Source organism: Diceros bicornis, chromosome 33 (genome assembly GCF_020826845.1).
Source record: "Diceros bicornis minor isolate mBicDic1 chromosome 33, mDicBic1.mat.cur, whole genome shotgun sequence".
Lineage (NCBI taxonomy): Eukaryota > Metazoa > Chordata > Mammalia > Perissodactyla > Rhinocerotidae > Diceros > Diceros bicornis.
In genome coordinates this window covers 31,670,214-31,692,655 of record NC_080772.1, presented here as the reverse complement: position 1 = coordinate 31,692,655, position 22,442 = coordinate 31,670,214, and the positions used below count along the sequence as shown (strand labels likewise).

Genomic DNA, 22,442 nt, shown 5'->3' with positions numbered 1-22,442 from the left:
ACTTTTGTTTATTAGGAGCTTTTTGATTACTGATTCAATTTCATTGCTAGTAATTGGTCTGTTCAGATTTTGTATTTCTTCCTAATTCAGTCTTGGAAGATTGCATGTTTCTAGGAATTTATCCATTTCTTCTAGGTTGTCTAATTCATCAGCATATAATTGTTCATAGTAATCTCTTATGATCCTTTGTATTTGTGTGGTGTCAGTTGTAACATCTCTTTCGTTTCTGATTTTATTTGTTTGAGCTCTCTCTCTTTTTTTCTTAGTGAGTCTGGCTAAAGGTTTATCAATTTTGTTTATCTTTTCAAAGAACCAGCTCTTTGTTTCATTGATCTTTTCTATTGTTTTTTTAGTCTCTATTTCATTTATTTCCACTCTGATCTTTATTATTTCTTTCCTTCTACTAACTCTGGGCTTTGTTTGTTCTTTTTCTAGTTCCTTTAGGTGTAACATTAGATTTTTTATTTGATATTTTTCTTGTTTCCTGGAGTAGGCCTGTGTTGTTATAAACTTCCCTCTTAGAACTGCTTTTGCTGTGTCCCATAGATTTTGGAACATTGTTTCCATTTTCATTTGTCTCTAGGTATTTTTGGTTTCCTCTTTGATTTCTTTGTTCACCCATTGGTTGTTTAGCAGCATGTTGTTTAGCCTCCACATGTTTATGTTTTTTCTAGTTTTCTTCTTGTAATTTATTTCTAGTTTCATATCGTTGTGGTCAGAAAAGATGCTTGATATGGTTTCAGTCTTCTTAAGTTTATTGAGACTTGTTTTGTGGCCTAACATGTGGTCTCTCCTAGAGAATGTTCCATGTGAGCTTGAAAAGATTGTGTATTCTGCTGTTTTTAGATAGAATATTCTGCATATATCTATTAAGTCCATCTAGTATAATGTGTCATTTAAGGCCAGTGTTTCCTTGTGATTTTCTGTCTGGATGATCTATCCATTGATGTAAGTGAGGTGTTGAAAGTCTTCTACTATTATTGTATTACTGTCCATTTTTCCCTTTATGTCTGTTAATATTTGCTTTATGTATTGGGTGCTCCTGTAACATGTTCTTTATTTCTAAAGTAAATGATTAAATTGTATTAATTTTAAGGCAGTCTTCCCTAGTTTTGCTTTTATAGGAAAAATGTTTGCAAACTTATTCTTGTTTTTATCCATATATAATGTGAAAATAGTACATTGAACATGCTGTGTGCATGTTGATGGCTGGTCCTCAGTGGAAGAGAGCTGGAGAGCAGGGACTGTCTCTATCCGCAGCCCCAGTATGGGGTTTGTTACATAGTAGGTGCTCAGTAACTATTTATTGAATCTCCAAGTGAATTGTTAACTACTGGGAGTCAGCAGTCTGGACTGGAGGACCAGCCCTGCAAGTCCTTAGGAATATCACTAAACCTTTCTGAGCCTCAGTTTCCCCATTTGTAAAGTGGGTGTGAGAATGTCTGCTCTATTGTTTTAGCAGGAGACTATGAGAGTCAAAGAAAAAATGTCTGACATATCTTTGAAAACTAGAAAGGGGTTTCTATAAGCAATCATTACTAGCATTATTATTGTGTTGTTATGTACTGCTAGTTAGTACCATATATTTATTAGTACTAGCATCCAGTTAGCATTCAGTAAATGCATATTTAAGTAAAAAAAGATAGTGTGCTGAAAATAAAATTGAAGAAAAATTAGTAGTTTATCACATTAATTTACCTCTCAAGTTTTTTGAAACACTGTGTTTATTTTGACATAAATGTAATCCTTTGTGTATTTAATTTACTTTTGTCTTTTCGTGAGAGGACACTCAAAAACATGTACTTAGTCAACTAAATCAGTATTTCTCAGCAACGTTGCACATTAATAGCTTTTTACGTAAAAGTGAACAATGGATAATGTAGCATATAATATGAAGGTTTAACGTGTAGGTAAAGGAAAACTTGGCTTATGATGGATTGCCATCACTGCTTTGGAAAGTAGATTCAAGTATATATCACATAAAATTCACTCTTAGATATGCTGTAAATTTAATGACAGGGTTTTGTTGAAATGAGATCTTGTGGCTTTGGATGAAGAAAATCAATCAGGATATGCTTTATCTTTTATTCTCTCGTCTTGCTCAACGTGCAGTTAAATTTACTCTGCAGAATCACAGTAGGTAGCATATATTAATTTTATACTCACGCTGCCTGTATTAACTTTATACTAACACTGCTGATAAGTGACACCAAAAATGCGTTAGTAAAGTCATAGCCGTTAGCTGGAATCATGTATTGTAATCCTAAATTTTGTTTTGTTTTTAATCCTCTCTGCATATCCTTAATTAGATGCTGTATTCATGATTGAACCTATTTGAGTTTATTTTTACTTTACATTGGGCATTGTAGTGAAGCACTGTGTGGCAAAGACATATGAGACGTGAGTCAAAATTATGTTGAGGCAGGGAGATAGAACACAATCTCACATCAATTTTTAAAGCCATCTAATCAATATATGTATAATTACATATATGAATGATGTTGGAGTCTTTGATGAAAACCACAATAATGACACGCCTCTGACCCTCCCAAGTTCTGAAAAAAAATTAAGAGATAGGATAAAATAGTTGGTAGGTAAGTCTCGAATGTCACCTTTATTACTAGTAAAGGCCAGGTTGGAGGGCAGAGTATATTTGCTGTACTGATTTGGAACCCCAGAATTAAGCACAGGCCACACTGGCTGGGACAGGCCTCTCTGTGGGCCCAAAGAATCAACTCAAATGATGGCATAGAGGATCAGAGGGAAACTCACCTTCCCAGAGGGCAGCTCCCCTCCCTGGAGGAAGAAAGGAGGAGCTGAGTCCAGGGTACCTAGTTTATTCTTCCCCAAATACCCATTAGGTGAGTCACTCCACCTCCCCTTGTATGGAGTAAAGGAAAAAGAGGAAAGAGCCAGAAGCATTATCTGCTTGAACCATGTGGGGAAAAAGGATTCACCCCCAATATAGGACAGGTAAGGTAATATTTGATGTCAAATGAGCTGGGGAGAATCTAAGGACAGAAGGAAAAGAATAAGCCTCACAAAGAAGGACCATCAGGACTTAGAGCTAAATGATCGGGGGAGAAGGGGGTGGAACATTCCAGGCTCGAATGGTATGGCAAAGACATAGGCAGGGGAAGGTGAGCGTGTGTTGGAAAGGAGCTTGGGCTGGCAGATCAGGCTACAGAGAGAGGGCTGGGCGGTCCCTCCCAGGGGAACTGGGAAGCTCCCTCCTTACCTAAGGAGCTCTCAGAAGCGCACACTTGAGTATTTCTTTGTGAATGTGTGTAAGAGAGGTGTTGTTTTCTTTATTGCATCCTAGCACATTGAACTCTGAGAATGTTTTTTCATATATTTGCATGGTTCTCTCTATAATTTATCTTGACTAATTACATTTAACTGTAGGTGTTCCAAGTATATAGTGAACTCGGTGACTAATCATCAGATTTCAATAGCAAAGAGTCTGTAATTTTTGGAGTGTGTGATCTATGTAAGGATAAGGACATGTTGCAGAGAGAAATTATCCCCTCCCTTTCCATGATAAGAATCTTGTTTGTGGTTACATTAAAAGCTACTTCTAAAAAAGGTTTATTTCTGAGATAGTTTTCGAAACTGAAGTTTGTGGTATGTGTCAATCTGGGTGGACCCAGTGGAATCCTGCTCACTGAGTCAAGCTACATACCATCATGAGCCAAGAACCTATTGATTTTGAGGGCTTCTTCTGTTGCTTAAGTGATTATAGTATACATTTCTCCAACATTAAGTGCTTAGAAATGGGGCTTCAAAGAATGGTAACAATCAATAATGAAATGGTTTATCACATAGATTTTGTTACTCCGTTCGTTAAATCATGTTTGCTCCAAAACAACATTACGAAAAAGGAAAAAAAATCTCTTTAGTACCACGAGAGTCTAAGATGGGTATATCCTGTACCCATAAAGCAGTTGTTAACTCTTAGCCGAATGCTTTGGGTATGGAAAGATGGAAGGAGAGAAAACCCATTAGCTACCTTCCCTGTCTTCAAGGAGTTTGAAATTTCATTGGGGAGATAAGACAAGCATTTGCATGATAGGTGGTAAATACAAAACAGTATGTGAATAAGCACCAGGATGTCTGCTTTTAGCCATTCATTCCCTCATTTATTCAAAAGACATTGAACAGTTTGGCAAGTGTTAAAGGTGTTGTGTCCTTTGCCTGACACACTGACAAATGCTACTGTCTTCGCTTAGCACTGAGGTCACTGGGTTTGCCATGTAACTGATATCCCCTCCACTATCTAAAACTTGGTAGATTTTAAGAGTTCACTTCTTGGCCATCATTCATCATTTTATGTTAGTTCCCTCCCAGCTCTCATATTTATCAAACTAAGTATATCTCTAATGACAGAAAGAAAAAGAAGAGAGAATTGGATACTTTAAGAAACAAGGAACGTTCTGAGTCCTAGTTATGCTGCTATAACTATGAAATAGGATGGTCAGAGCCAATGGGGCTGACAAGAAATGTCCCAGTGTCTGTTAAATTTTCTTAAGGATGCTGTCAATGTTACAGGCTGTGGTTTTGGCTTTGTTTGTTTTCTTTTTTATTAGTACAGAAGGTTTATTTTATTTTGGCTACTAAAAGTTGGATGGATGGATTGGCCGTATGGATGGATGTTTGGCTACTGAAGAGTTGAGTTGTTTTAACAGAAATTCTTGTGGACTGGGTTGGATTAAATGAACTATACTTTTTTTTTAACAGCTGTATTGAGTTATAATTCACATGCCATACAATTCACTCATTTAATGTGTACGGTTCAATGACTTACTGTATATTCAGAATTTTGCAACCATTACCACAATCAATTTTAGAACATTCTCATTACTTTAAAAGGAAATCCCTCAACCCTTAGCTGTCACCCTCCCTCCCCTGATTTCCCCATCTCCCACTCTCCCCCCAGCCCTAGGCAACCATTGATCTACTTTCTGTCTCTGATGAAACACTCTAAGAAGGAAGCAGTCAGTAGACATCAGGATTCAAGTGGACGCTAAACACTTATCTTTGATGGTTGGAGCTGTTAGAGTTCACAGTATCTAATGGAAAAGTCTAAAATTTCTCAGTGCAACTGATTAGAAGAATGAATCTCATCAAAAATAATAACAAGCTGAAAATAGCCACAAATTCAGTATGTGGAAAAGTACTCCTCAGCCATTATCAATTGTGTGCATCAACCATTTATCATCAACTCTGACCTACTCTACTCCACCTCTCCTCATGGGAGACATTTAACAGAATAAAGTCTGTGATAAATTGTGTACAGCTTTTATATTTTCATGTCACTGTGTGCTGTTCACCCAGCAAAATCCCATTTTGGAAATTCTATGTTCAGGGACTTTGCTAGGAGACGTTGAATGGCTCTACCCTCAGGAAGCCACAGCATGGAAGAGGGGGATGGATGTGTATAAACAAATAAGTACAAAATAATGTCAAAATACTCTAGGTACAGCACAGAAGGGACTCGTAAGGACAGTCACTTATGCTGGGGAGACTGGTGGGGAAGGGGGATGTCAGAAGCAGCTCATAAAAGAGGTGACCCTTAGCTTAGGAGCTTAGCTAAGACACATTAGTAGTGCTTGGAGAATAGGAGAAGGGAATTTAGATAGAGGGACCAGCATGTTCAAAAGCATGAGTGATGGGAAAAATCCTAGAGCCTTTGGACATGAGCAGGTAAGGCATAGGGTGTTTGTAGGAAAGGCAGTGAGGAGATGCTGAGGGCAGTGAGCCACTCTGTGAAAGGTACTATGTGAGCTGCGTAAGAGGTGGACTTTACCCGCTGTGTTAGCTTCCTTTGGCTGCTATAACAAAGTACCACAAGCTGGGTGGCTTAGAACAACAGAAATATATTGTCTCACAGTTCTGCAGGCTACAATTCCAAATCAAGCCATTTTCAGGGCCATGCTTTCTCTGAAACCTGTAGGAAAATGATCCTTCCTTGCCTATGCCAGCTTCTGGTAGCCCCAGAAGTTCCTTGGCTTGCGGCAACATAATGCCAGTCTCTACCGCCATCCTCACGTTGTGTTCTCACTAGGTTTCTTCACATCATCTTCCTTCCATGCATGTTTGTGTCCAAATTTCCCCTTTTACTAAGGACACCGTTCATATTGGCTTAGAGCCCACCATCATGACCTCATCTTAAGTTGATTACCTCTGTAAAGACCCTGTTTCCCACATGAGGTCACATTCTGAGGTACTGAGGGCTAGGACTTCAACATATATTTTTTAGGGGACAAAATTCAACCCATAACACCCACCAAGCATTAGGGTATTATTGAAGGAGTTTAAGCAGGAGCATCAAGTGATTATATTTGTGTTTTAGAATGTTACGCCAATAGCTGTGGAACATGAATACAAAGGAGGCAAGAGTAGTTAGGAACCTTTTGGCCTTGTCCGGGCAAGCGGTCTGATGGATCTTGTATGGCTGACCAAGTATATGGGATGTTACTTTATTCTCCACTCACCAAATTAAAAAAGAAGAAGAAGAAATCCACAGCAGCGCTGGAAAGCTGGGAAGAAATCCCATCAGCAGGCAAGGATATTCAAGAATCTCAGAAGATATTAAGAGGAATGAATCTTTTTGGTGCTGAAACCTAACAGAACCAAGTGTACTCTTTTTTTGTAGTTGCATTAATACAACTTTGGTTTTAGGTCAATAAGGGGAGGGAGAATGAAATGAAAAGTGTGCCCATCAGTTCTCTATCTGAGAATCTATCCTATCAATAAACTCACTCATGTACTAAGATATATATGCAAGAGTTATTTTTATAACATTTTTTCTAATTGAGGAAAGCCAAAAACAATCTAAATATCCATTGGCATGGAAATGTCTAAGTATATTATAGTATATCCATACCATTGAATGCTCTGTAGGTAAAAGGAATGAGATAACTCTATATGTGCTAACATGGAAAGTTCTCTTAGATCCAGTAAGTGAGCACAATGAAACCGTTGAACAATGGCCAGTGCAGGGGTACCATATATGTAACAAAGAAAGAAAGAAAAAATACTTGTAGATTTTTGAGTCTTTCCAGACCTTTTTTAAGTGTTTGTGCTCAACTCTAGCAGTGCTAACCTATAAGGAAGGAAATGGGATTGGGGCAATAAAATGAAAAGAACTTTCATTTTTCATAAGAATCTTTCTGTATCCTGTGAGCCTTTCCAATACGCATGATAAACTGGAAATTTACTTAAACATTTAAGAAGGTAAAACCCATGAGACTTGGCCAACAGCTGAATGTGATGAACAGCCGCATGGAAAGGAAAGGGGAAACTGGGGGCCGAATGGAAGGGATGCAATGGGGGGCCATGGAGTCAAACACTCAGAAGCAAAAGGGCAGCGTTTTGAAGAGGGAGCTATGTTTTTAAATAAAACAAGCAAACAAAAAAGAAAAGTATGTATCTTACTGTAAAAGAGATCTAGGGGTTTAGTTTGAGAAGCAGAAGGATTTATGCATCTTCAACTACAATCGGCAAAGCCCTTCGGCATGAGAAGGGAGAAGCAGAGCACGAGATGACAGTCAGTTGCAGGAATTAGTGTCATCTCCAGAATTGCTTCTGCTGAAGAGTGTATAAAGCTACCAGTCCTTATTGCTAGTGGTCTACAGATTGATTGCAAATAGAATAACAAACCTACCCCTATCCTTGATCAGGGATAGGTACATATCTGTGGAATGGGAGGGAAACTCTTTGCCCCTTCTCTTTGTTAACTCATTTGTTCCTCTCATTTCCCCTTCCTTTCTCTCTTCCCTCCCTTAGCCCTCTTCCTCTTCACATGCACACACACATACACACCCACCCCAGTGGTACAAATCTGCCAGCCTGAAAACAAAAAGTTGAAAGAAAAGGAACTAATAGAAGACGATGTCCAAATCAGATAAGCACCTGCAAATAATAACAAGGAAAGAGATTTTTCTACCAGAAACATCATGTGAAAATTTCATGTCCTACTTATCATCAAAAATGTGAATCAGGTAATGTTAACATAGCAGAAAGCTTGAAAACAAGTGACAATAGTATTTCCAACGTCAGTTTTTATTTGCCTAGTGTTTTACTGTTTATGAACAAAACATTCTCATATGCATTATTTCATTTGAGCTCACATCAATCCTTTGAAGGAGGCAGTGTTTCCATCTCTTTATGGAATGGGACCTGGAGTCCCAGAAATGGACAGAGGGGGTAGAGTGGGGTCTCAGAGCCATGTCTGCTGACACCTCAGCTGTCTTATTTTCTACAACTCTGATGCCTGCCTGGTCTTAGCAGAATATCCTTGATACCACACTGATTTGTCTGTCAGGCTGAACCTTTCAGACTTGATTCTTCAAAAGCTTGTTTTGTCGGCTGTCCTAACTTTGAAGAATCACAGAAGTTAGCGCTACGTATATTAATCCATGTTATTTGTTGAGTGGAGTGGTCATTTGAACAACAACAATAAAAAGCTTGGTAAATAAAGGCGATAGATTGTGCCCTTTTGTGGGGGCACCAACAGTAGTTTACAAAATAAAAATGCAGAATTTAATTTCAGAAATAATAATAATTTCATCATTCGTGATGTTAAATATATGGAATGGTATCGTAAGCTGTGAGCAATGGAGGAGAGACCATAGAAATGGGGTTCTGATCCTAGCCAGGCTCCGAGGTATTTCCTGGTACCAAGGCTACAGATATTGGCTATACTTGTTCTAAGGAAGAAATAGCTTTTAATTAACTATTTTGCTCATTCATAGCATGCAAACCCTAGCTTCTCCATCTGAAGGAAGAAAGCAGAGAAATTGTCACTAAATATGCTACCTGTGAGAAGTAGAGGTACAGTAAGGAAGACATTCATTGATATATGTTCACTTTCTAGAATTTTCCAGACATAACACAACACAACTGCAACCTTCCCCCCAAAGTCATCAAAAAGCTAAAATGTACACGTGGGAGTGAGGATATAAATTAGCACCTAAGATAAATTGAGGGCCACAGCAGTCCACCGCTCAGAGTTCCCTGACTCCTCCAAGGACCACACTCCTGGGCTGAGACCCCATCTCCCCTGCACCTTCCCTTTCAAACAACATGAACACGTGATGAATGGCAGAGCAAGTCTCTGGTTGCTCATTCTATTAGGTCTGAGGTTAGTTTTGCTACAGCACACCTTTCTTATTTTTCCCTCTATGACGGTTTTGCATAGATTTTCTTACCTCTAGTACTTCTTAACTACAGAATAGTTACCACGGCAACACCTGTTGATGACAGACAAAAAAAAAAAGTGTAATTCTGCAGTGATTGAAGCTGCTCCTGTTTTTCTTGCTTCCTGCTCTCACAGTTAGATTCAGGGACGTTTTTGTTTCTGCTGCTTTTCTCCGTTTGAGCAGATTGACATGGAAACAGCTGTTTCCATGTTATGTGCTAAGATGCAGACGTATTGCCTCCTGGAGTATTTGTTTGATGATTTTTACCCACTATGGTAGAAATCGTATCTTCGTCCAAGGGAGTTCAAAATCTTTAAAGCTTGTTTTTTTCTTTCTCTTTTTTTCTCTTATTTCCTTCTCTTTCCCCTTCCCATCTTACTCAATCAATTGGATGGGCTCGTGTTCCTTGTTTGACCAGACAGCCAGACAAAGGACCCAAGTAGTAGAGCCCAGATTTAACGTCTCACTTAAAATGCCATTAGTCTGGAAATCTAAACAACTAAGAAAACAAAACCTGAATTATACATAATGCCGTTTAGTTCTACAGTCTGGTTAAAGGAAATACATCCTAGATGTTAAATAAATGGAAGAGACTTTAAAAAAACATCAATGTGCTAAAGAGCAGTCATGTACTATCAGTTGCTAGTATCTTCTTATGGAAACTTAGCTATATCGTAAATAATCCATATTTAAAGAGGCATTTTGATATGCCTGCTCTGGATATGGGCATTGCAGGAGAATCTTTGGATAAGATTAAAAAAAAAAAAAGCCACCAGCCCTGGAGCCAAATCATCTGATTCAGGAGAATACACACAAATAGCATATGTGAAACGTGATAAAGCCACTGCCATAGAGCAGAAAGTAATGGAAAGTGGCCTGGGTTATGTTCGTGGCTCAGACCCTAAAAGGGTGTGATCACAGCTGGGCATAGGTTTCCTTATTGCCAAAATTAGTTGAGCTAAACTATTGTGGATTTTTCTTTTAACTCTAAAATTATATTAAGCCAACTCTGAAATATCCACAAATGCTAAACAATGGAACAGGGGAAGGGGAACCAGAGCAGGCTTTTTTTTTTTTTTTTTTTGGTGAGGAATATCAGCCCTGAGCTAACATCTAGGCCAATCTTCCTCTTCTTGCTGAAGAAGACTGGCCCTGGGCTAACATCCATGCCCATCTTCCTCCACTTTATATGGGACGCCGCCACAGCATGGCCTGACAAGTGGTGCATTGGTGCACGCCTGGGATCCGAACCCGGGGCACCAGCAGCGGAGCATGCGCACTTAACCGCTATGCCGTGGGGCCGGCCCCCCAGAGCAGGCTTTTAAGCATGAATTTTGAGTGACCTTCAAAGACAAAGAAAAGCATGAATTAACCCAGAGAAGGAGTCAAAGGAAATAAATCAAATGATCTGTCATATCAGTCTAAGTACAATATGTCCCAATAAAGTAAAGGAATTCTCTAGGAGTTTTGGTCAGTCCAAATTCTTAAGGAATCATTTCAAGACTTTCCTCACAATTAAAAAAAAACTACTGCAAGTTTTCTCTTTAATTCTGCTTGATGTTGTTTTGGTAATTAGTCCCTCAATCTATTGCTGAAAACAAGGTTTAAAAATACAAATTCCCTATTTGGAATTGTGTCGTGAATTGTGTGAACCTCCCTATTATTTCAGTGTTCACTTGAATTTATAAAATTAAGAAATAACTTCAGTACAGTGGCTGGATTGATGTGTAAACCTTCTTGATATGAGAAATGCAAAGTAATGAGTGTTACCTTGCGCACCCTCACCTCTGTGCCTTTAAGTCAGGACTCCACTATTAGAGAACTTGACCATTTTTTCATTCAGTGGCTCTGTGTTAGTTTCCTAAGGTTGTCATAATAGAGTACCATAGACTGGGTGGCTTAAACATCAGAAATTTGTCCTCTCACAGTTCTGGAAGCTAGAAGTCTAAGATCGCGGTGTCAGCAGGGCCTTTCTCCTTCTGAAAATGTTAGGAAAGGCTCTGTTCCAGACCTCTCCTAGCTGCTGGTACATCCTTGGCTTGTGGCAACATAACTCCAGTCTTCATGTGGCATTCTCCCTGTGTGTGTCTCTGGGTCCAAATTTCCCATTTTTATAAGAACATCAATCATATTAGATCAGGTGCCCATCCTACTCCAGATTGACTTCAACTAATTATATCTGTGATGACCCCTTTTCCAAATAAGGTCACATTCTGAGGTACTGGGGACTAGGATTTCAACATATGAATTTTGCAGGGACACAATTTGACCCATAATAGGCTCGAAAAGGTAGCACACAGGCATGCAAACTCACACATGCAAAGTACAATGTTCTAAGTGTGGCCACCCTGCAGAGATGTGGCCGAGTAGACTGGAGTCCATCATGATACCTTCCATGCCATGTCTTACAAATTGTAATAGAGCTGACATTTACTGAGCATTGACCGTTGGGAGGCTCTTGCTGGTGCGCTTACGCGTACGTCAGTTTATGCATTATTTCCATTCAAACAAATCTCGACGTTCTCTGGGATACTGAGCATTACATCTCACTAAGTGTCTTGGAATTTCTCTAAAGTTCAACTTAGTCATCTAGTAGTTATTTTCCGTCAGAGAAATGATTGAAATGCCATGCATATGATAGCCTCTCATAAAACTAGCCCTAGGTCATAAGAGAATGGCCACATGGCTACAGTGTCAATGGCACAGTTCTAGTGTGGCATCTGGAGACAGTGTTGGAAGTCTAAGATTGAAGTGGTCAAGTGAGTGTGTGTGTGTGTGTGTTCTCTTGCTACATATGTATAAAATATATATTCTCTCTTATACACAGATATATAGAGAAAGAGAGATAGATATAGCTGTATAGTCTGTAATACATATAACATATAGAGAGAGAAGGGGGGCACTGTAAAGTTACTTTGTCCCACATGGTCTGTCTACACAATGCCAACCTACGCCACCCTCCCCACCACACCCCTCTGAAACTCAGACACTTTACAGACAACAATCTTTCAGTAATGTGGAAGGCTGCCAAGAAAATAACCAGAGTTTAAATGCGTCTCCTTCTCTGACCCCACAGGCAGACCCGTTGCCTCAGGTCAGCGCAAACAGCACAGCCAGGTCTGCAGAACCCTAAGAACAGAGGGGACAGCCTTTTCTATCCTGAAGTCACTCTGTGGCTGGGACTCCTAACAGTAAGTAGGTTTCTATCAATTTTTGGACCTCAGAGGCATACATGGGCAAACTTCAAGTTAGTGTCTGACCCCACACCTTCCTCAGCTTTCTGGGCAAGGGGAAGTCTTCCTTGCCTACCCCCCACCCCACATGTACACACCATTCACACAACTTTTGGAAAAACTCAGTGATCAGCAGCCCTCGAACTCCACCACCCACCCCTTGCGTGATCCAAAGACTAGATAAAACAGAAGTTATTCCTCATCAGGAAATGTCTGAAGGCTGGTCTGAGGCTCTGTGACAGAAAAGGCAGTGTGCCAGGTGGCTACCCAGTTAGGTACCCATCATGAGGCAAAGACAAGCCAAAGCTGTAGGCTCTGTAAATGGCAGCCTAAGTCCCCTCCAAAAGAGTGGAAGGGCTGGAGTAATATTGACTTTTTGTTCTTTTTAGCAAGGAAATAACATTGAAAGGTGAATCAGGAAATGAATGAATGAATGGCCTCTTTGGTTGCCCTGGTTATTATTCCATGTTTATTTACATTGCCTAAAGAAGGATTTTTTTATTTGTTTTACTGCCAATTCATAAACTAGTAATTAGAGGAGCCAATTTCTCTATTTTCTGTTCACTAAAGCAACTGTGTTCTGAAGCGAATTTTTTTAATGTCAGTATTTGTGCTACCTTGCTTTATGTTCAGAAGTCTGAGAAACATGCAACTTTCCTTAAATACATTAAATTTGCATATTAGAAACTATTCTATTTTTTTGCAAACAAGAAAGGGGTTTTTTCCTGTTGAGTACTTTCGTCATTTTGATTTTTTTCTCTGTTAATAATGAAACTGCACAGAATTTATGTTCAAGCCTCGCATGGGCTGCCTGCCTACAGGTAAGTCTTATAGGAAATTGAGTCATTTTAAGCCTCTTTCCAGGTAACATACTTACGAAAAGAAGGGTTTTGCTAATAAAATGTCATTGGTTAATAACTCAATATATGTCTTATAACTGTATCTATGCTTACTTGGGTTCTGTATATCGTAGATAGTATAAGGATGCATGTTTAAGGATTTTTATCTTTGGCTCCCTGGAATTCAAGAGAAATATGTTCTTGGAAAGGGGATTGTTTTCATTAAACTGCACTATTGAAGCGGATTTTCAGAAGGAATTATTTTCCCAGTGTCATAATCTTTTTGAGGCGTAAAAAATTTTTGATTTTTTTTTTTTTTTTTTTTGGCCTTCATCTTATCTTCCTAGTGGCCTCTCTTTGGCAGCTCTGTGAACTCTCCTTTCTTGCCTCTTCCATTTTTTATTTCTCAGTAAGGAAAATAAAACCCCAGAAAACACTCTTTTCTTAATGGACTGTTGCTTTGCATGCATCAGGGTCTGCAGCTGTTAGAGCGTGTGAAAAATGAAGCCGGAGACATCAGATGGCATGAAGACCAGAACTGTTAGCACAGTAAATACCAGGGAGGCTGAACGTGTGAGCTGGAGCAGCTGAGGGGAGGGAAAGACGAGAGGCACAGCTGGGAGGACCAGCGGCCAGCAGGCTCTGGGGAGCTTAGCAAGGCGCAAAGTGCAGCCCGAGGAAAACAAGAACGCTGGGATGAGGGAGGGGGAAGCACTGTAAGTCACATTCACCTAGTATTGTACAGTACATCATGGCCCACACGCATTGTTTTTAGCTATCCTTTTGATTGCCATACCATTGAGCATATTTAGTACTGTGTTCTCGCGTGATTACTGTGAAAGACTGAATATTGAAATTTTAATGGAAGGAAATGTCTGTGCTTTGAGGTTGATCTCTATTATATTGACAATTTATTAAACCCGTCGTAGAATTCAGATGGATTAATAAGAAATAGCATGCATTAGTTTATAGATATGTTTGTTTGTTTTTACCCAAAGGGTATCTAATTGCTAACATTTATCATTTGGACAAATAGGGGGTGTGTATAATTAGCTGAATTAATAACTGGTTTGGTAAGTATATCCAGAGGGAACTGATTAATAAATTGCTCTCTTCCTGGAGAAAGGTTTCCGGTATTTGAGCCTAATCCTGTCCTAGTCATCTTGGGTAAAACTTGGATAAAACTGTATAAATGCATGGCCCAAAGCTGGGAGAGATGGTTAGTGTAATAACAAATGAGAGAAAGAGAAATCAAGAACATCTTGGCATTTAACACAATGACCCAAATGTAAGAGGCAGAAATGGCACAGGGATGATAGAAGCACCTCGCCAACCACCACCAATTAAGTTGCAAAAGGGCAGTAGGGAGAGATGTGCCTTAGCAGCATCGCATATGAAAAATATTTAGACTTTGTGTTAGTCCACTCTAAGATTCCTGTATGCCAACAGTATAATGTAGCTGGTGAAAAAAGCTTCTATAATCTTAGGTTTTCCAAATAAAAGTACAGAATCCAGACTGACACAAGTGAGAGTCTTGTCTTCCTCTTCACTGATGAAGTACTACTTCATCTGGAGACTTGCCATTGAGCTTAATCATTTTGAAGAGAACAACCAACAAATGAAAGTGTCAGCCTCTAGCCTGTCTCCTCCTGCCTCCTCTGTTTCCTCCCCACTTGCTCCTTTTGCATGCATCGTCTTGCCCTCCCCAAATCTGAATTTGTTCTCGCTGAAGCAGGAAATGCTTAAGATTTTTAGACCTACCCACAGTCCAGAGGAGCATATCACTAATCATGTTCTGTCTGTGCCTTGACCACAGTAGAGTCTTGCTCAACGCTGGCTGAACTTGTTTGTTGAATTTTAATCTCCTCCATGCTAAGAATGGCACCGCCCCAGTGTTGACCACTGGGATGACCACCATTGCATTCCAAGTGGCCTTTATTGCCATCCAGATGTAGGCTCTGGTATTGCAGGAAGGATTTCCAGGTTCCCATGATACTCCTTGAGGTTCCAAGTTTCAGCTGTTTCTCTTCCTGTGTATCTAAGCATCTGGGACTCAGTATCTACTTTGGGTACCATGACCTGTCTTCATCTTGCCCAGAGGTCTTCTCAAGAATTTTGTCTCTTACCCTAAGTCACTACCCAGTGGCCAGATTCTGTAGCTGTGACCAGACCTCCAGGACGGTAATGGACCACCTTCCTGACTTTACCGGCCTATTGCTCTCTACTGATAGCTTTGCCTCCCTGTGATAGCTGGGCCCCAGGAATTCCCCTACCACCATCACCAAAACCCAGGTAAGGACTGTTTCCTAAATCCGATCAAAGTTTCCTTGTCCATTGGATGTCGTGTCTGGTTCCTAGGTCGGGCTTTGTAGCTGGATCAGGCTCTTAGCCTGCTCTGCTCCGGTGAGCAGGCCTGGCCAGGACCCAGCTCCCTTCTCCTTACAGCCTTTGTGTTCTTTGGAGTTATGGTCGGTAGGACTCAAAACTATAGTCTTTGAAATGGAGAAGGGGAGGCTCAAAAGTAGAGGAAGAGGGGCTTCTTTAAATAGGTGTCTTCAAGTATCTGAAAGGTTGCCATGTAGGGAAACTATTGGACTTGTTCTGCAGAGCCCTGGAAATTAGAACCAGGGCTCAAATTACCTTGAGGCTGCTGAGCCACTGGGATGCTGTAGAACCTTCCTTACCACAAGCTCAAACCTAATAGCGCTTCCCGGAGATAGAAGGGGATTCCTTGTGGAAACCCTTCGTTATGGAAGGGAATCCAGCATCGGCTGGATCAGCAGGTCTAGGTTTTGTGTATTGATTTGCTTCTGTTGCAACACAGATAAAGGAGAGTGTTTACCCGGATGGCCTTTGCGTGTGTGATATATTGCTGTGGCGATGTGCCGATCATGAGTGACCTGCAGTCCCACTCCTTTCTGTGTCTTCAGGGACTGCAAGTGAGAGCGGCTTTATTACAGCAATATCCTCGAGTCTACTCTCATGCGTTCAAATTAATTCACTCAATCAGTAAATAAATATTGAGTGATTATTGTGTGTTAGGCACTGTGATTCATTCAGTGCTCAATACTTCTAGCTGTTATGTTTAACCAAGTTCTGTTGACATTGCCGAAAGGGTTCAAGTAAGTATCCACTGGGTTGATTTATAGATCCCTGTAAGTTTCTTTCAAATTTGAGAATCGTTAGTTGAGCTTCATGATTCTAGTCTCATATTGAGTAGATATCTTGCCTCTAGGTATAGTTTTTAAAACTCAAACATGAATCTGGAGGAGGGTTGCTCAAGTCTGTGCTACCAAATTTCTGTATTTATCTACTCAGAAAGCAGGGAGGTATGCTGTCGTGTCATCACTACTTCCCCAGAAGGGACTATAAGGGCATAGTTTTGAAAAAACACTCCTCTCTCTAGACTTCTCCTCAGCAGTGCAAGCTAGAGCTTGGGCCAGGCCATCTGTCAGGTGCGTATCCCATCTCTCAGGGTCCCAGTGGCCCCAGAATTGAATTCTATTTCAGTTCCTCTGAGAGGCTTTAGTGGGACCAAGCCTTCAGGTTATTTGGCAAAGGGCTTCATGAATTATCAGAGTTCACTTGATTGAGCCTTCTTATGAATGTCATCACCCATGTTAAGAAGCTACTAACAGTCCTCATGAAAACTGTTAATGAAATAGCTGTAGAAGAAACAGTGCTGAGCTTAGCATTCCACTAACGGTTTATGCAGTGGGGGTGGTCGTGTTTGAGTTTTGATTGAGATACCTGATTTCAGAAGTCCTCAAATTCCATTCAGTAGAAAAAGAAATCAACATCGAAAGCATAGGATTTCTATTTGATGAGATCAGTAATTGTTTGCCATAATTAACTGCTGTCCACACTTAGAGACAGTCGTGAGGATGAAAGGGGACCTGAAGGACCATATGGTCCATGCAGAATTGTGCTCTGATTGTCTCAGTCAGAATATGATAGTTTGCCGTGGAACCAGGCAATCCTGTTTCAGTGCAACAACCCCAATGATTCCAGCTAGAATTACACTTGGGGTTGCCGTATTTCTTTCAGATTGATCTGGAAAATGACTGACCTTATAATGTCCACATTCCTTAGAGGATTTTTTTGGTAACACCTTTATTGAGATTGAGTACAAGTCTTTCTGTGGACATATGTTTTCATTTCTCTTGCTGTATACATAGGAGTGGAATTTTTTGAGGAACAACCAGGATTTTTTCCAAGTGGCTGTACCATTTTACATTCCCATCAGCCGGAGTACGAGGGTTCAGATTTCTCCACATCCTTGCCAACACTTGTTACTATCTTAGATTTTTTGATTATAGCCAACCTAATGAGTATGAAGTGGTTTTGTCGTTTTGATTAGCATTTCCTTGATGGCTAATGATATTGAGTGTCTTTTTGTGGGCCCATTGACCATTGCTTATTTATTTGGAGAAATGTCTATTCAGATCCTTTGCCTGTTTTTGGTTGGGTTGTCTTTTTGTTATTGAGTTACGAGTTCTTTATATATTCTAGATAAGAGTCCTTTATCAGATATGATTTGCACAAATTTTTTCATTCTTTGGGTTGTCTTACCACTTTCTTGATAGTATCATTTAAAGCATAAATGTTTTCAATTTTGATGAAGTCCAATTTATCTATTTTTTCTTTCTTGCTTGTGCTTTTGATGTTATATCTAAAACTCCACTGCCAAAATCTGAGCTCATGAAGATTTACCCCTATGTTTTCTTCTAAGAGTTTTGTAGTTTTAGCTCTTAAATTTAGGTATTTGATGCATTTTGAGTTAACTTTTTATATGGTCTGAGGTGGAACTCAGACCAGGTGGAACTTTTTATATGGTCTGAGGATCCAACTTCTTTCTTTTGCATGTGGCTATCCAGTTGTCTCAGAACCTTTTGCTGAAAAGACAGTTCTTTCCCCATTGAATAGTCTTCACACCTTTGTCAAAAATCAATTGACCGTAGATATACAGGTTTATTTCTAGATGCTAAATTCTATTCCATTGATCTATATGTCTCTCCTATGCCAGTACCACATTACCTTGTCTCCTTGGAACATTTTTAATTCATGAAATGCGTGTTCTGAAAATGCAAAATTATGTACCACTTTTATGTCGTTAAATTAACAATCAAGTCATGTGTTCGACTTTTAAATCAGATTCTTTACTCCTCTCTAGTAATAGAGAAAGTATATGCAAGCATATTATTTCTCATACATATTAATAAGATTTGGCATTTTAAGAAAAATGTTTATTCTTTTCTACTTTTTTACTGTAGCAATTTGATTTAGATAATCAAATCTTGCTTATATTTCTAAAGAATTCAGGAGAGTTCCCTGGGATTGACTGTGATGACGTGGGGAAGTAGAGAGGTTTGCAGTTGGAATCCACATCTAAATAGATCTGTATGGCAAGGAGTCAGGAGGAGGTTTGATCTGAAATCTAATGAAAGGTTAAATGATGGCTTGGGAAAGGATCTTGTGTGTCAAGCCTTTCCCCCAGTGAAGCCCTGCCCTCTTAGTTCCATGACTAACAGCGGAAAGACCTGGAGTCGGGTGGGAGGAAGACATCCGTGATTGCGTGTCTTGTCCTAATCTTTTTAGACTTATTAAAAAAAAGAAAATAATAATGTAGCTGAATGCAGTGACAAACAAAAGGCAGCCGTTTCTCGCTTGATAATTGTCAGGGAAACAACAGATGTACCTAAAGATAATATAAATAATCTGCTGACTCTGCTGTGAAAGAAAGCAACACTCAGTCTGAGGTGATGGTATGTGGTCCTCGTGAAAGAACATCACTAGATGCAAATGTAGAAGGCTCATGTTCTACTCAGTGTTTTATATTCAAATCAGGAATTGTACCTCACTCTGTTAAAATAATTAAGAAGTTCTGAATCTTAGGCAACAGCCAGGATATTCTCCTTAGAGTATAAACACATTCATTCACTCATTCCATCCCTCTCCCCTCCTCCCTCTCATACTGCACCTATCATGATGTCTTACGTAAAACAGAGGTTCAGTAGAGGAGATATTTATTAGAGGATGGGAAGAGATCTGGAGAGGAAAAGAGGATGGAGGAAAGACTGGGCACCAGAAATAGAGCAGAGCCAAAGATGGGATGGGGCTGAGGAGCACCGGTGAATCAGGAGGGAGATCAAGGGAGGTCATCCTGTCGTCTCCTCCATTTCTGTGCATCTTCCCCATTTCCACGGTGGAATGGGTAAAGACCGGGATTAGGAGATCTGTGTATCATTCAGGTCACACTGTTCATGCTGCACCGAGAATCTCCTTTTATTAAGACATGTTCGCAATTAAATCCCAGCTTACCTTACCTAATAGCATAAATACTCTCTTCATATAAATCACTTGTTTTATCTCCAATTCAGGTAACAGTTATTTGAATTTTAATATTATTATAATAACACATGGATTTATTTGTCATAAAACTAGGAAAAATATGGAAAGAGCAAGTAAATTGATGTGTTTAAGTTGTATATTTAAATAAATTTTAAAAATTGTGTATTTAATTAGACATTGACTTGGCTGTTATTTTAGAGAAAATTTTTGATCTATTCACTACTGTTTGTAGTTTTTCCTCCACTTTGCAGTTTGCTTTGTTCAGGAAGGACTCTGAAGCTCAGTGTTTGGCATAAATTTGCTAGCATTTTCACAGTGAACTGGACAAGTTATCTTTCACAGTCTATATCCATCTGCCTTTTTTTTCTAACTTTCTGTCTCTTTGGTTATAGGCCAAGAAAAAAGAGAGAACTCTCAGCACAACAACATTTCAAAGGGAATACATTGCCAGAATTTTGAATATTTATTGGGTCAAACATTTCTCCAAGGTAAATATTACCATTGTACCAACGAGGGGGCATGTCATTAGAATGTGCAGATTGCAGTGGTACTGCACAGAGGCCTGATTGTTTAGTCTAAATCAAACCCAGAGTGATATGAGAGAAAGAAGAGAGAGAGAGAGAGAAGAAAGCACTGCTGTTGGGGTGTCCTGCCGTCTCTTCTAAATGTGTTACCAGGAGAATGCCATCAGAATCTGGAGCTCATTGAGCTGTACTAAAAATGTGTGGGAGAAAGAGAGGAAAGGGAAAGCTGTACTTTGTTTCTTCATGTTAATCTCTCTCAGATATTCATGAAAACAAAAGGCAGTGTGGTCTGATTGTAAAAATAGCTTTTCTTCTTGTAAGAGGAAGGCGTTGGGTAATTCCTTTTAGGGGTTAGAATAGAAGATATGCTCTATTCATGTCACAAAGGGAAAAAACCCTGAAACATGGTATTTTACACCAACTAAGACTTACAAATGTGGAAGGTTTTAAAGAAATCCATGTTCTCCTTTTATGAAAATACCTACTAAGTTAAGCCTTTCATTGGTTGGCGACAAATGCTTCATGAAGTTCTTGTTTTAGAAAATCATATCTTTAATGCCTCTTTTGGGAAGAGGGGAAGGGGTGTGTGTTTGTGAGAGAGAACGAATGAATATGAGAGAGAGAGAGAATGAATGAATATGAGAGAGAGAGAATGAATAAGAGAGACAGAAGCCCCAAAGGGAAGTCTGTCAGCATTAGACTGTATGTTTCAGAGAAGTAACTGGAGGCACTTTCTTTATGAATCATGAGCTTAGTGGGAATAAAGGCTTAACAGAAGCAGCTGAATTCATAGTCAGCTTCAGCATTCATGCATTAGCTGCCAGTATTTTAACACAAATTGCTGTGTCATGAAGTTCCCCTGTTGCTGCTCAGTCTGTAGCTAAAAGCTGTTTTTGCTAAGCCCTGAAATTATATCTGATGAAACGCCTCCTTCCTTCCTGATAAAGATATTCGTGTACACATACACACAGAAATGCAAAAATCTGCTATCCAATTTAGAAGAAAATAAACTTGTCAACTTTCTCTGTTTAGCAGTTAATATATGGTTGACATGACTTAGCTTGCTAGAATGCAATTTCAGATTGGCAGAGGGAGAGTAACGTTTTCCTCATCAGTCCTCATCCTGGCTGTTCTTATCTGAAGGGGTTGGGGCGGGGGTAGGGGGGTGCCTGTACATTAGAGGAGAATTTTGTGATACTATTCATTCTCCGTTCTGACAAAGACAACGTTGTTTGTTCACTGTAATACGCTTGGCAGGAGTCTGTGCTGTGCATACAGAATGGGAAAATAGCAGAGCAGTGGGGAATCTCGAAATCCTAAGCAATAGATCAGCCTAGAGATTTCTTTTAAAATATTTTGTAATAGCTTCTCATTACTGTAGATGAAGTCACCACTTGGGGAAATCGTTTTCCTTTAAGTGATAGTTTTCGTCACATTGCATTATGCATGTGTTACATGAAAAAACTCTTTAAGATAGCAGTGTGCCTATCTAAAATACTGCAGTAATGAGAATTAAATCATGAAAGTTCAGAAATACTTTATCAACACACCGGACCTGCTTTTGAGATCACTCCCTGTACATTAGCATTCACATGTCCGTATAAATGAAAAATAACTTACGCACGTCATGTGGTGATTCACATAAGCCAGTGTGAGCTGCCTAAGATAAGAGAAAGAAAGACACATTAAAAGATGTGCCTTGAGGTAAGAGGTGCACTGGTAGGGACAGTGTGAGAGGGTGCCGTGCCCCAAATGCTAGAACTTTAAAGGCAACAACTGTAAAACCAAAGGTTCAAAGCAATTTGCAAGCCCTGTGTTAGAAACCAAGCTGGCGGAAATGTAAACTATGACCGAGGCCTGGTGTTCCTGCTTCTTATGGCTCTGCGTTCCCCCCGCTCCTCCCCAGGCACAGAAACTGCAAGATCCAATGGTCCTTGGTAGCCCCGGGTGTCATGTGCGTGCGTGTGTGTTTCTTACTGGAGCAGAAAAAGATGTTGCCGGGCTGCAGGCTGCTGTGGTGACAGACAGAGCATGTGAGCTCGGGACCACGGGACCCCCGAGAGCAGGTGTGCTGGGGCCATTCCCAGCCAAGTTCTAGGCCCCTCGTGCTTATGCTCGGAGAGAGAGTTCTCATATTCCCCAGTCTTGGCTTGTATTTGTAAGAACTCTGCGTATTTTTACAAGAACTATATTGTAAATTATGAGATCTCTAAAATTACAGTGGTGATGGCATCAGTATGCAGTCAGTCATTAGATCATTGCAAACCCTTCTCAGCTTTTTATGTAACCCGT

At 39.8% G+C, this 22,442-nt stretch overlaps 1 protein-coding gene across 2 annotated transcripts in view; it reads left to right on the top strand.

Moving 5' to 3' along the window:
• PAG1 (phosphoprotein membrane anchor with glycosphingolipid microdomains 1) overlaps positions 1 to 22,442 on the top strand; it is a 92,592-nt gene that overhangs the window by 19,535 nt on the left and 50,615 nt on the right. The window contains exons 1-2 of one of the 2 annotated variants that reach the window (XM_058528938.1): positions 12,284 to 12,394; positions 20,019 to 20,114. The gene's annotated coding sequence lies outside the window, so the exon portion shown is untranslated. Of the gene's footprint in view, positions 1 to 12,283; positions 12,395 to 20,018; positions 20,115 to 22,442 lie in introns of those variants that run through there. The other variant, XM_058528937.1, reaches the window with a different exon arrangement.